Below are 15,428 nucleotides of genomic sequence, written 5' to 3'. Positions count from 1 at the left end.
GCTTGGGGTTGTGACCTTAGATTGGTCACGCAGACTGGTTTCTTGAGACTTGGTGGGAGTCTCGCTATATTCCTACTGAGCAAGAGATTGAGGATTTTCATCGGAGCGGTTGTCATCGTAACCGGCACCGGAGACATTCTGAGAATCGTTAGACATGATTCTTAGAGAAATTTGAGAAGTTTGGGATTTTAGAGACGAGAGAATTTGAATACCAGAAATTTCTAAGCGTAAAAAGGTACAAGTGGGAATTCGTCCACTATTTATAGAGGTGTTGAGTTGATCTGAAGCGTTGAGGTGGCCGTTTGACCTCGAGATACTCAACCGACAAGGATTCTGGCATTTATGACATAATCGGCACATGTATTTTCTAATTATTACGCTTACGTCATCCTAGGTGGCTATTTAATTCGCATGTTTAGCATTAATTTGTTCAACAGATCTTTTACTCAGTGTTAAGAATTCTAAACATTTAATGTTTTGAGTAGTCAGTTCTATGCAAAGGAATCATTCGTGTGCTTAGTAGCTCAGCTTAAGATTACCACTCAGCATGAATATCTACTCAGCATGTAGTAGTTATTGATTTAGCATAATTTACTCAGCATGACAATCCACTCAGCATACATATATCACATATTATACGTGGAATTTACTGAAGAGGATTAAACATACCAATGGCTTCTCTAAGTATGTTGAATTGCTCACGAGCCAGTGGCTTTGTGAAGATATCAGCAAGTTGTTCATCCGTTGGGACATAGGTCAGCTTGATCTCTCCCTTGAGTACATGATCTCTGTTGAAGTGATGTCTTATGCTGACGTGCTTCATCCTGCTGTGCTGGATTGGGTTCTTTGATAGGTCAATGGCACTCTTATTGTCACATTTGACTTCAATTGTTTTAGTCTGAACGCCATAATCTTCTAGCTGTTGCTTAATCCAGAGGACTTGAGCAACACAGCTTCCAGCAGCAATGTACTCAGCTTCAGTGGTTGATAGGGCTACTGACGCCTGCTTCTTACTGAACCAGGACACAAGACAGCTTCCAAGGAAGTGACATCCTCCTGAGGTGCTTTTTTGTTCAAGTTTGTCTCGTCCGTAGTCAGCGTCAGTGTATCCAATGAGTGTGAAATCATGAGTATTGGGATACCATAAACCTGCATTCACTGAGTCTTGCAAATATCTAAGGATTCTTTTTACAGCATTTTCATCAGCGCAGAGGACAGTGTCAGTGTCCATAGGGGTAGATATTGACTTGCAGTTCTCAAGTTCATACTTCTTCAATATCTCCTTAGCATACTTAGTTTGACTGATGAAGATGCCATTTTTCCCTTGTTTGATTTGAAGTCCAAGGAAGAAGTTGTGTTCTCCCATCATTGACATTTCGATCTCAGTCTGCATCTGCTTACTAAATTCCTTGCACATGGACTCATTAGTGGCACTAAAAATAATGTCATCAACATATATCTGAGCCAGTAGGGTATCTTTACCCTTCCTCTTAATGAATAAGGTTGTATCAGCTTTACCTCTAACATAATTTCTAGTCAGCAGGAAACTGGTCAGCCTCTCATACCAAGCACGTGGTGCTTGCTTGAGACCATACAGAGCCTTTTTGAGTTTATAAACGTGGTTTGGGAACTTGGGATCCTCAAACCCTGGAGGCTGATTAACATAGACTTCCTCGTTTATAACTCCATTAAGGAATGCACTCTTAACATCCATTTGAAATAATTTAAAGTTCATATAACTTGCATATGCACATAGAATTCTTATAGCCTCTAGCCTTGCCACTGGGGCGAAGGTCTCACCATAGTCAATACCTTCTTGCTGACTATAGCCCTGAGCTACAAGTCGTGCTTTGTTCCTGACCACGTTCCCTTGTTCATCTAGCTTGTTGCAGAAGACCCATCTGTTGAAACACCTTTCCACAAGATTTTGATTTGACAAAATCATCCATGATTAAGAGGCAATTAAATTTAAATGCTTTGATTTAATTGTACTAATGAGTTTGTTCAATATTGAGTGCAAATATATATATATATAAAGTAAGACAGGTTAAAAGTCAGCATAAAGCCAAAGCTGAGTGAAATGGAACTCAGCATGGGAGAACAAAGAAGCTGAGTAGAGTAGAACATGCATCATAAGCTTCCTTCTAAATCACCCGAACAAAGCTGACCAAAGCAGAAGACTCCTTCTTGAGAAAACATACAGAACGGAGCTGACTAAGAAATACCTCATCATGAAACTTGTACATTCGACAGAAACGAACGAAGCTGAGTTACAGTCAGAATAAGAATGAAGGATTCATTGACAAGAAGACAAAATCTGCCGATCCTCTGCACCAATAATTGAAACCTCAAAAATATAGAAGTCTAATTCCAAGAATCATTGGTCTATGGATTATTGGTAAAAGACAACTGACACAAAAGACAAGTCTGATGCAAGAAGACAAAGATCTGACGCCTGAAGCAAACAGAGAAAGGAAATGGCGGAACAGACTGAAGCTGACCAGAAGATGTCTGCTAAAAGAGTCGTTTTGGACTTAACGGCTAAATCACCTCAAATGATTTCAATCACCAGAAATTCATCTATAAAAGGACAATGGTGGTTCTTGGATAATATACAACTACAGAAGCAACAAAAAGAAAAATCCAAGAGAGAAAGATATTCAAAGCACTCAAAAACAAGAAAGATCTTACACCAACTTTTCTATTCTTTGTGTAAATGCTAGATTGATTGTCTGTAATCATCTAAAGTGTTCTTTATCTGAAAAAGAACAAGTGTGTAATCAATAGTAATATTGAGAGGTATGTACTGAGTGCTTGGTTGTACGCATTCAGTGGTAGAAAAATCTAAGTACTGGGTTGTAGTGCTTAGTAGGAGTTGAGTAGACGAATAGAGGACGTACTCTTGCATACTCACTGCCTTGTAAAGGGTTTTGTGCTCTACCTTGAAAGAGCTCAGTATTGGATTGAAAATCCCAGGAGGAACTGGGGACTGGACGTAGGCAGAGAGGCCGAACCAGGATAAGTCGTGCTGAGTAACTTCTGAACTCTCTCTCAATATATATATATATATGTATGTGCATGTATTGTTAGTTATATTTACTCAGCTTATAAATTGTTAAAACTGAAACTGAGTAAATCTGAGTGCTGAGCTGGAAGCTGACCACAACAGTGTCAATTCCCAACTCACAAGTAAAGCAGTCTTAGTCAGCATCGTACTAAAACTGCCTTATTATACAATCAGCCGTGCTGACCAAAAGCTGAGCTGACTAACTCCTAAAATAACTTCAGGTCAGCATAATCAAAACGCAAAAAAAAGTTATATTAGTTCCTAACCCCCCCTTGGAACTAATTACTAGGGACCAACAGGTGGTATCAGAGCCAAAAGCTCACTATTCAAAGATCTAACAATCTTGAGCTGATCCCTAAATGGCTGAAAATAGCACTCATTTCCTTCCAGGAAATCAAACAACACAGATACTCCCTGAGGGGTTATCAATCACTCGACCTCCCCTATTCTTTGGATCTAATTATACATTCTGGAAGAATAGGATGAAGAACTTTATTCAAGCTACAAATATGAGTGCATGGCTTGCAATAGTTCAAGGTCCACATATACCTTATAAAACTGTTGATAACGAGAAAGTTATCAAGAGTGAAACTGAGTGGACAGAGGAAGACCTCAGAAAATTACAAAATAATGCTTCGGCTATAAATATGCTTCACTGTGCTTTAGATGCTGCAGAATACAATAAGATTTCAGGTTGTGAGTCAGCACATGAGATCTGGAAAAAGCTTGAAGTAACTTATGAAGGCACCAACAAGGTCAAGGAGTCAAAAGTAAACCAACACATGCGACTGTATGAGCTGTTTGAAATGACCGACAATGAGGACATCTCAGCAATGAATGCCAGGTTCACTAACATAATAAATGAGCTTAAAAGACTCGGCAAGATCTTCACTGAAGAAGAGCAAGTGAAGAAGATCTTACGAAGTCTTCCCAAAAGCTGGCAAGCAAAGAAAACAGCCGTAGAAGAAGCTCAGGACCTGACCACATATAAATATGATGAGCTGATCGGATCCTTGCTGACTCATGAAATTTCAATGAAAAGCTTTGAAGCTAAAGAAAAATCTGAGGATAAGAAACAAAAATCACTAGTGATGAAAGCTGACTCCACTGAAGGAGAATCAACTGATGATGAGGAAATGGCCATGTTTACTAGAAAAATGAAAAAGCTATTCAGAAGAAATGAAAGAAATGGTAAGCGGCCATACAAGAGAGGAGACAGATACAAAGCTGAGTCTACTGACACCAGATACAAAAAGGACAGCTCCAAGCCTGTTACATGTTATGAATGCCATCAAACTAGGCATATTAAGTCAAGCTGTCCCAGTCTGAAGAAAGACAAGAATGGAAGCAAAAAGGCAATGATGGCCACTTGGAGTGACAGCGATGAGTCAACATCAACCGAAGCTGAGCAAAACGAAACAGCCAACATATGTTTCATGGCAGACGATGGAGCTGACCGATCTCAGTCTGAGCAAATCAACCTATCTGAAGATTCTGAGCAGGAAGAAAACAACAATGAGGTAACATCCCTATTCCTGCTTAGAAATGAAATGATAAATGCTCTGAGTGACTTATATACACTAATTAAAAAGTGTAACAAAAGAAGTAAGGCACTCAGCAGGCGCTGTGACGAGATTGAGGAGGTCAAACTAAGTGATCTCCGATATCTCCTCCAGGACAACTCAGACTTACATACAAATATGAAAATCTTACATAAGTCTGTCGTGGAGGTTCAAACTGAGTCTAGGAAACTTAGAAAGGATGTGACAATCCTACAAAACCAAATAAACAGGTCAACTAAGAATAAATCCCATGCTGAGTACTTTGGCACTGGTCAGCATAAACAGTTTACCCAGTGTAGCTGTTGTGGGAAGAGAGGTCACACAAAAGCTGTGTGCTGGCATAATAAAACTGTCAAATGCGACCTCTGTGGTAAGAAAGGTCACACAACTAAAATATGCTGGCATGCTCAGCATAACAATGCTGACCACACTCAATATCACCCTCAAAAGGTAACCATGTGTAGCTTTTGTGGAAAAAATGGTCATACCACAAATGTGTGTCGTCACAAGTTAAAATATGATTTTGCACCTGTTTACACTAACATGAAAGGACCCAAAAAGGATTGGGTACCTAAAAATGAATAGTCTAAAATGCAGGTAAGCTTGACATGCGTGGAGAAATCAAAACTTTGGTATATAGACAGCGCATGCTCAAGGCACATGACAGGTGATGAAACTCAGTTCATCACACTAGAGCCTAAACGAGGAGGTAGTGTAAGCTTTGGAGACAACAAAAAGGGCAAGATAGTCGGCTCAGGAACTGTCGGAGGTAACCCTAAAATTGAGTCAGTCTCCTTAGTTAAAGGTCTCAAGTATAATCTTCTAAGCGTAGCTCAGCTTTGCAAGAGTGGAAGGAAGGTTATATTTGATGATACTAAGTGCCAAATACTCGAGGGAAAAACAAATGATTTGATTTTAACAGCCCCTCGTGTAGAAAATGTTTACATGTTAAACTTGGAAAAGGAATTTTCAAAGAGTATATGCTTAGTATCAAAAGAGGATAACTCCTGGCTATGGCATAGGAGACTTGGGCATGTCAGCATGGACCTTCTTGCCAAAATAGCTGGAAAGCAATTAGTTGAGGGATTACCAAAATTAAAGTATGAGAAAGATCAACTCTGCAATGCTTGTCAGCAAGGCAAACAAATCAAAAAATCATTCCATAGCAAAAAGGTTGTCTCAACCAAAAGACCATTGGAATTACTATATTTGGATCTTTTCGGACCTATCCAGCCACTCAGCTTGGGAGGTAAGAAATTTTCCTTAGTTATTGTAGATGATTTCTCTAGGTACACTTGGGTTATCCTGCTAAGTAGCAAGGATGAGACATTTGAAGTATTTACCACATTAGTCAAAAAGGTTGAAAATGAAAAAGACCTAAGAGTAGCTCACATTAGAAGTGACAATGGTGGAGAATTCAAAAACCAATTGTTTGATGAATTCTGTGAAACCAATGGCATTGACCACAATTTCTCTACACCTAGAACTCCTCAACAGAATGGAGTGGTTGAAAGGAAGAATAGGACAATAGTAGAAATTGCTAGAACAATGCTGAGTGAAAACAGGCTTCCAAAGTACTTTTGGGGAGAAGCAGTCAATACAGCCTGCTATATATTAAATAGAGCATTAGTAAGACCTATACTAAAGAAAACCCCTTATGAACTTTGGAAAGGACGAAAGCCCAATATTGGATACTTTCGTGCCTTTGGGTGTAAGTGTTTCATACTCAACACCAAAGATAATCTGGCAAAATTTGATGCCAAAGCTGACGAAGCGATCTTTCTAGGATACTCAACAAACAGTAAAGCATATAGAATTTATAATAAAAGAACCCAAGTTGTGGAAGAGTCAGTCCATGTAGATTTCGATGAAACTGACCCTGCAGGAAGAATAACTCAACATACAGAGGAAGAACCCAACTCAGTGTCTGCTGATCAAAATGTGCATACTGAGCCATCAGTTCAAGGATTGAGCCAAGGTAAAATTGAAACTGAAATTACCTTTGCTGACCAATCTGTCCCTGCAGAGATTGTAGAAACACCTGTTCCAAACAACTCAACACTACCCAAGGAGATAAAAATTCCAAGAGGACATTCAGAGAAGTCCATCCTTGACGATGCAAATAACAAAGTAATGACTAGAGATCAGCTTAGAAAATTTCTTTGCAACGTTGCCTTCGTATCAATTCATGAACCAAAGAATTTTGCTGATGCTGAGCATGATGAGTATTGGATCAACGCTATGCAGGAAGAGCTTGATCAATTCACAAGAAATGAGGTATGGGATTTAGTACCGAAACCTAGGAATCAAAAATCCATAGGAACTAAGTGGGTTTTTAGAAACAAACTAGATGAACATGGAAATGTAATTAGGAACAAAGCTCGACTAGTAGCTCAAGGCTATAGTCAGCAAGAAGGGATAGACTATGGTGAAACGTTTGCACCTGTTGCTAGGTTGGAAGCAATACGCATATTATGTGCATATGCTAGTTTCATGAACTTTAAATTATATCAAATGGATGTCAAAAGCGCATTCCTTAATGGTTTTATAAACGAAGAGGTTTATGTTAATCAACCTCCCGGTTTTGAAGATCCAAAATTTCCAAACCACGTTTATAAACTTAAAAAGGCCTTGTATGGCCTGAAGCAAGCTCCAAGAGCTTGGTATGAAAGGTTGACCAACTTCCTACTAACCAGGAATTATGTCAGAGGAAAAGCTGACACAACCTTGTTTATTAAGAAAAAGGGGAAACATACCTTACTTGCACAAATATATGTGGATGATATAATATTTGGTGCTACTGACGAATCTTTATGCCAAGAGTTTAGCAAACAGATGCAAACTGAGTTCGAAATGTCTATGATGGGTGAACTCAGCTTCTTCCTTGGACTTCAAATAAAGCAAGGTAAGAATGGCATATTTATTAGTCAGTCTAAATACGCTAAGGAAATGTTAAAGAAGTTCAGCATGGAAGAATGCAAACAAATATCAACCCCCATGGGTACTGATACTGTCCTATGCAAGGATGAAAAGAGTAAGTCAGTTGATAGCAAACTCTATAGAGGTATGATTGGTTCCTTACTCTACCTCACTGCTAGTAGACCTGATATTCAATACTCAGTATGTTATTGTGCTAGATATCAAGCTGACCCCAGGGAATCTCATCTAATTGCTGTAAAAAGAATTTTTAGATATTTGCAGAGCTCAGTTGATGCAGGTTTATGGTATCCAGCCTCAAATGACTTCACACTCATTGGATACACTGATGCTGACTATGGACGAGACAAGCTAGAACGCAAAAGTACATCAGGAGGATGTCATTTTCTTGGAAGTCGTCTAGTATCATGGTTTAGCAAGAAGCAAGCATCAGTTGCCCTGTCTACAACTGAAGCTGAGTACGTTGCTGCTGGAAGCTGTGTTGCTCAAGTCCTATGGATAAAGCAACAGCTCGAGGATTATGGAGTAACAACGAAAACAATAGAGATCAAATGTGACAATAAGAGTGCCATTGATCTATCAAAGAATCCTATCCAACACAGCAGGATGAAGCATGTCAGCATAAGGCATCACTTCATCAGAGATCACGTACTAAAGGATGAGATCAAGCTGACCTATGTGCCAATAAATGAACAGCTTGCAGATATCTTCACTAAACCTTTGGCTCGTGAACAATTCAATACACTAAGGGAAGCCATTGGTATGTCTAATCCTCTTCAATAATCTAAAGTAGTTGAATAAATGTTGAGTAATTGTCATGCTGACCAACTACTAGATATTGAGCCTAATAGTCTATGCTGAGTTAATACAAATGCCTAGAAAAGATTCTGTGCTGAGTAGATAGATATATTGAGGAATCATCCTATGCTGAGTGAATATACATATGTTGTGAATACTGAGTCACTTAGAGATAGGAAATCCATCATCATAGAATTGAATACTCAGAATAACAAACGGTTCGAATTATGGCAAACCGGGCAAATATCCACTTGCACCAATACACCATAACACGTGTAACAAATCATACCTAGGAAAATGCGAGTAATGATGAAAACCCATGCGCCGAACCTGTCATAAATGACAGAATCCTTGTCGATTAGAGTCCCAAGATAAGAACGGCCAGTACATTAATGACTGATGTGTCTATAAATGGCGAAAAGAGTCCCCATTCATTGTTTTTACGCCTACAAATCGCCAGAAATCGAAATCTTCCCCTTCTCCCTAAATCTTAAAAACCCCTCTCGATAACAATGGCTTCCGGCAAGAATGAAATCCCTAACCTCACCACTCAGACTGGCCAAACATCTGGCAAACCCACTCAAGCTGACATAGCTGGGTCTTCAAAGCAAATCGAAAGGAATATGATCAAAGTGCACAAAAGGGTTGGAAATCTGGAAGTATTGAAGTGCAGATGGTTTTCTCAAAGTTTCATCGCCTCTGAGAAACCCTTCTGCGAATGGATTAAGCAAAACAAATGGACCGGCCTCTTCTCTCTCGCCGGAAAGGTATATCCCAGACTGGTCAGAGAATTTTACTCCAACTTGTGCGTCGATGAGGATGATGCTGACTACCTGGAGACCATAATAAAAGGCCAGAAAATCACCATAACCCCTGCCTACCTCGCTACATTGCTAAACCTGCCAAACGAGGGCATAGAGTTCAGAACAACAAAGGAGAAAGTCCCCAAAGAAACCCTTGACAAAATCAAAGGATTCTGCAAGCCCAAGGATCACAAAGGGGAGATACCAAGCACATGTATGGGGCAAGATCAAAATATGGCTCACTATATACTGACCAACTTCATCCTCCCTAAGCTCGCCTCAGCCTCATCTGCCTCCAACTTCGAACAGTGCTTCATATGGCACATGTTGACCTATACTCCACTCAACATGCCCGTCTTTTTAGTGGGGGCCTTTCAACGCAGCGCAAAGAAACTCAGGCTGGGCTCCTTGGTCACCAAGATCATCGAAGACAAACAGGTTGAAACAATAGGCGAAACTGACTCCTTAGGGACTGAAATCACAGCAGCTCTGTTGATTGGATTAACATACAATCAACCACTGAAAGGATATGAAGAAGCTGCTAATGATGATGCTGAGTTAAACGTTGAGCCTGAAAATGAGCCTGAAACAGAAGTGGAAGTTCCTGCTGAGCAACCTAAAGAGAAGAAGATGAAGAAGAGAAAGGCCAGTGAAACCTATGCCAAAGACATCCATGATGTCCCAAGGAAGGTAAGATTGATGTCTAAAGAAAAGGTCAAAACTGACAAAGCAAAAGAAGGAGCTGAGTCAGCAGAGAAGAAGAAAAGGCATGAAGAAGAAGAAGAAGAAACTCCTGAATCTCCTTTGAAGAAGAGGAAGAGAATTGAGTCCATAAGAACATTTGAAGCTGATCCCGTAGATTGGGTTGTAACAACCCAAGATCATGAAAAAGACAAGGAAGCCGCTGCTGAGCAAGAGATTCATACTGAGCAAGAGACTCATGCTGAGTATGAAGAAAATGCTGATATGGAGCAGCCTCATGAAGGAATAGAGCAAGAAACTAAACATGTGGAAGTCGAGGATCATGCTGAGCCTCATGAGGAGATAGCTGACATTGATCTGGGAAATAATGCTGACCCCTCTCCTCCGAAGCAACAGAAACTCAAACGACTCAAAAAGAAAGCTCATAAAGCTCAGATCATTGATCTTCTTGCAGACTCAACCCCGCATGAACAACTCTTCGGTCTGTCTGAGTTACAATTCTCCTATTTTGCAAATGCTCCTGAGTCCACTCAAAAGGAAAAACAAGCCTCTGTTACTCAGGATGAGGAACAAGCCAAGTCCTTTGAAAATCCAAATCCAACTGTTCAAGAAGGAGAAACAGAAACTGCCTCCATTTCACCCACTCAGGATCCACAGATCAACATGCCTCCACCTCCATCTCCACATGTTGATAACACTGTTCCTACCAGCACTTTGCCGCAGAGTCCGGTCCCCAATCAAGATAATCAAGCTGGCCAACATCAAACTCCTCCACCACCAGGGCAAATTCCATCCACCGACCCAAACACGACCAAGTTTGACTACTTGAACGCTACTGAGTCAGGCAGACGAATCATTGCCTCTGCTCAATCTCTGCTTCAAGAGTTGAACCCTACTCAAGCTGAAACTGCAAATTCCAATCCTGAATCTTCCCAACTGCCCACAGTCACTCAGCTTCTGAATGAAATAAAAGGGCTGAAGGACCTGATCAGCATAATGACCTCCATTCAAACTCAGCAACCACGACAAGATCACATCACAAAGCTGTCTGAATTGGTTCTTACAATGGTCAATCATTTGAACTCCCTTGAAGGTAAAGTTCAACACTTATCTGAAATAAATTCAGGACATGCTACTTCTGCTGACCTCCAAGGGCTCTTCACCAAGCTCACTCATGAATTAGCCAAGTCCAGTTCATCTACCAATGCTGAGTTAGTCACCAATGCTGAGCTTCAAGATTGCTTTACCAAGCTTCATGCTGAGCTGACCCACACACGTGACTTAGTATCTTCCTCCTCACAATGTACCATCGATCAACTGAGTGAAGCTGTTCGTCTGCTCAACCTTCACAAAACACCAATGGAAGTTGACCCAGTCTCCAATAGCGAACTCTTAAGTTTTTCAAAGGCCATCATGAAGGAGATGAGAATCAATAATGCCCAGCGCATATTCTACGACTCTGCCTTGCTTAAAATGTATCACCAATCCTTTGGTCAACTTACAAGTTCCCTCACCTGGCTGAGCAAATCTCATGAATGTCTGCTCAGCATGATCAGCAGTTCCCTTCGGGTTCCTCCACGTGTCCAGTGTGACAGTGTTCCTATCATTGACGGTCTGCGTGAAAGTACTTCGAGACTCCAGCGCTACGCAACTCATCTTTCCGCTCATGCTCGCACTGACACATTTGTGTATAAACCTGATGATGGCAAAACGGGGGAGACAAGTAGAACTCAGCCTGCAGATTATGCCTCAATGAGCAAAGATAAAGGCAAAGGAATAGCTAAAGCTGATCAAAAGAAGAAGAAGTAGATAAAGTCCACTAGATGTGTAGAACTTAGCATAGCAGTAGATAAAGTCCACTAGATGTGTAGAACTTAGCATAGCAATTTTCAGAAATGTGCTTATCCTTTTTTATCTATACTAAGTCCTATTCTTCTCAATATAAGTTGATTAAACTAAAATTGAACAAACAAGAAGTAAGGCATATTCAGTATATATGAGGAAATAGACTGAGTAACATATTTTTGAAAACTGACTTACATTCCCACAAAGTAAAATATCTTAAGAGTAAACGATTCAGAATTAAGACAAGATGTGCAAATCTTACGGGGGAGTCATGTCAAAAATATCAATCATGGGGTAACTTATAACTGAGTTCCATAACTATGTATTTTGCCAACATCAAAATGGGGGAGTTTGTTGAAACACCTTTCCACAAGATTTTGATTTGACAAAATCATCCATGATTAAGAGGCAATTAAATTTAAATGCTTTGATTTAATTGTACTAATGAGTTTGTTCAATATTGAGTGCAAATATATATATATATATAAAGTAAGACAGGTTAAAAGTCAGCATAAAGCCAAAGCTGAGTGAAATGGAACTCAGCATGGGAGAACAAAGAAGCTGAGTAGAGTAGAACATGCATCATAAGCTTCCTTCTAAATCACCCGAACAAAGCTGACCAAAGCAGAAGACTCCTTCTTGAGAAAACATACAGAACGGAGCTGACTAAGAAATACCTCAGCATGAAACTTGTACATTCGACAGAAACGAACGAAGCTGAGTTACAGTCAGAATAAGAATGAAGGATTCGTTGACAAGAAGACAAAATCTGCCGATCCTCTGCACCAATAATTGAAACCTCGAAAATATAGAAGTCTAATTCCAAGAATCATGGGTCTATGGATTATTGGTAAAAGACAACTGACACAAAAGACAAGTCTGATGCAAGAAGACAAAGATCTGACGCCTGAAGCAAACAGAGAAAGGAAATGGCGGAACAGACTGAAGCTGACCAGAAGATGTCTGCTAAAAGAGTCGTTTTAGACTTAACGGCTAAATCACCTCAAATGATTTCAATCACTAGAAATTCATCTATAAAAGGACAATGGTGGTTCTTGGATAATATACAACTACAGAAGCAACAAAAAGAAAAATCCAAGAGAGAAAGATATTCAAAGCACTCAAAAACAAGAAAGATCTTACACCAACTTTTCTATTCTTTGTGTAAATGCTAGATTGATTGTCTGTAATCATCTAAAGTGTTCTTTATCTGAAAAAGAACAAGTGTGTAATCAATAGTAATATTGAGAGGTATGTACTGAGTGTTTGGTTGTACGCATTCAGTGGTAGAAAAATCTAAGTACTGGGTTGTAGTGCTTAGTAGGAGTTGAGTAGACGAATAGAGGACGTACTCTTGCATACTCACTGCCTTGTAAAGGGTTTTGTGCTCTACCTTGAAAGAGCTCAGTATTGGATTGAAAATCCCAGGAGGAACTGGGGACTGGACGTAGGCAGAGAGGCCGAACCAGGATAAGTCGTGCTGAGTAACTTCTGAACTCTCTCTCAATATATATATATATATGTATGTGCATGTATTGTTAGTTATATTTACTCAGCTTATAAATTGTTAAAACTGAAACTGAGTAAATCTGAGTGCTGAGCTGGAAGCTGACCACAACAGTGTCAATTCCCAACTCACAAGTAAAGCAGTCTTAGTCAGCATCGTACTAAAACTGCCTTATTATACAATCAGCCGTGCTGACCAAAAGCTGAGCTGACTAACTCCTAAAATAACTTCAGGTCAGCATAATCAAAACGCAAAAAAAAGTTATATTAGTTCCTAACCCCCCCTTGGAACTAATTACTAGGGACCAACACCATCTTGTTCCTATGTTCTTCTGGCTTCTTGGATTTGGCACTAAGTCCCATACTTCATTTCTTCTGAACTGATCAAGTTCTTCTTGCATTGTACTCATCCAGAACTCATCGTGCTCAGCTTCAGAGAAGTTCTTTGGTTCCTGAACTGAGATGAATGCTACGTTGCTGAGGTATCTCCTGGGTTGATTTCTTGTCATCAGGGTGTTTTCAGCAGCATCAAGAATAGCACTCTCTGAGTGTCCTCTTGGAATTATGATCTCTTTTGGTAGAGTGATGTCTTGAGCTGGTTGTGTTTCAACAATCTCTGCAGGTATAGATTGGTCAGTGAAAACAATTTGAGTTTTGCATTTACCTTTGGTCAGCCCTTGAGGTAGTGACTCAGCGGCTGTTTCTTGGTCAGCGGGTGCTGAGTATCGATCATCCTCAGTCAGCTGCTTGTCTTTTCCTGCAGGGTTAGTTTCATCGAACTCAATGTGTACTGACTCTTCTAAGACCTGAGTTCGTTTATTGAAAACTCTGTATGCTTTGCTGTTTGTTGAGTAGCCTAAAAAGATAGCTTCATCAGCTTTTGAATCAAACTTAGCAAGGCTGTCTTTAGTATTTAGAATAAAACATTTACAGCTGAAGGCACGAAAGTATCCAATGTTGGGCTTTTGTCATTTCCAAAGTTCGTAGGGAGTCTTCTTTAATATGGGTCTGACTAGAGCCCTATTAAGTATGTAGCAAGCTGTGTTGACAGCTTCTCCCCAAAAGTACTTTGGAAGCCTATGCTCACTCAGCATTGTCCTGGCTATGTCAACCAAGGTTCTGTTTTTCCTTTCAACAACCCCATTCTGTTGAGGCGTTCTAGGAGCAGAAAAATTATGGTCAATGCTGTTGGCTTCACAGAATTCAACAAACTGTTGGTTTTTGAATTCTCCACCATTATCACTTCGGATGTGAGCCAACTTTAGGTCTTTATCATTTTCAAGTTTTCTTACTAATGTTGAAAACGTCTCTAAGGTTTCATCCTTGCTACTCAGCAAGATGATCCAAGTGTACCGAGAAAAGTCATCTACAATGACCAAGGAAAATCTCCTACCACCCAAGCTCAGCGGCTGGACTGGTCCGAAGAGATCCAAGTGTAGCAACTCGAGTGGACGCTTGGTTGAGACAATGTTTTTACTTTGAAAAGATGTTTTAGTTTGCTTTCCAGCCTGACAAGCATAGCACAATTGATCCTTTTCGAACTTAAGTTCTGGCAGTCCCTCAACTAGTTGATTTCTTGCTAATTTAGCCAGGAGGTCCATGCTTACATGACCAAGTCTCCTGTGCCATAGCCAAGAATTTTCTTCCTTTGACACTAAGCATACATTTTTTGAAAATTTCTTTTCCAAATTCATCATAAAGACATTGTCAATACGAGGGGCAGTTAAAATCAATTCATGTGTTTTTCCCTCGAGTATTTTACATCCAGTGTCATCAAATATAACTTTTCTCCCATTATCACATAGTTGAGCTACGCTGAGTAAGTTATATTTGAGTCCGCTGACTAGGGAGACTGACTCAATAGTAGGATTACCACCAACGGTTCCTGACCCTACTATCTTACCCTTTTTGTTGTCTCCGAAACTTACGCTTCCACCTCGTTTACGCACAAGCGTGATGAACTGAGTTTCATCACCCGTCATATGCCTCGAGCATGCACTGTCAATGTACCACATTTTTTACTTCTCAGCACACCTCAGGCTTACCTGCAATATAACTAGTTATCTTTAGGTACCCAAGTCTTTTTGGGTCCTTGTTTGTTAGGCTCAGCAGGTAAAGCATCATATTTAATTTTATGACGACACACTTGGACAGTGTGTCCATTTTTCCCACAGAAGTCACAGCTGACCTTTCGTTTGGGATATCTTA

This window comes from Euphorbia lathyris, chromosome 5 (genome assembly GCF_963576675.1).
Source record: "Euphorbia lathyris chromosome 5, ddEupLath1.1, whole genome shotgun sequence".
In the NCBI taxonomy this organism is placed as follows: Eukaryota; Viridiplantae; Streptophyta; class Magnoliopsida; order Malpighiales; family Euphorbiaceae; genus Euphorbia; species Euphorbia lathyris.
The sequence above is the reverse complement of the archived record's forward strand: the minus strand, read 5'-3'. Positions refer to the sequence as shown.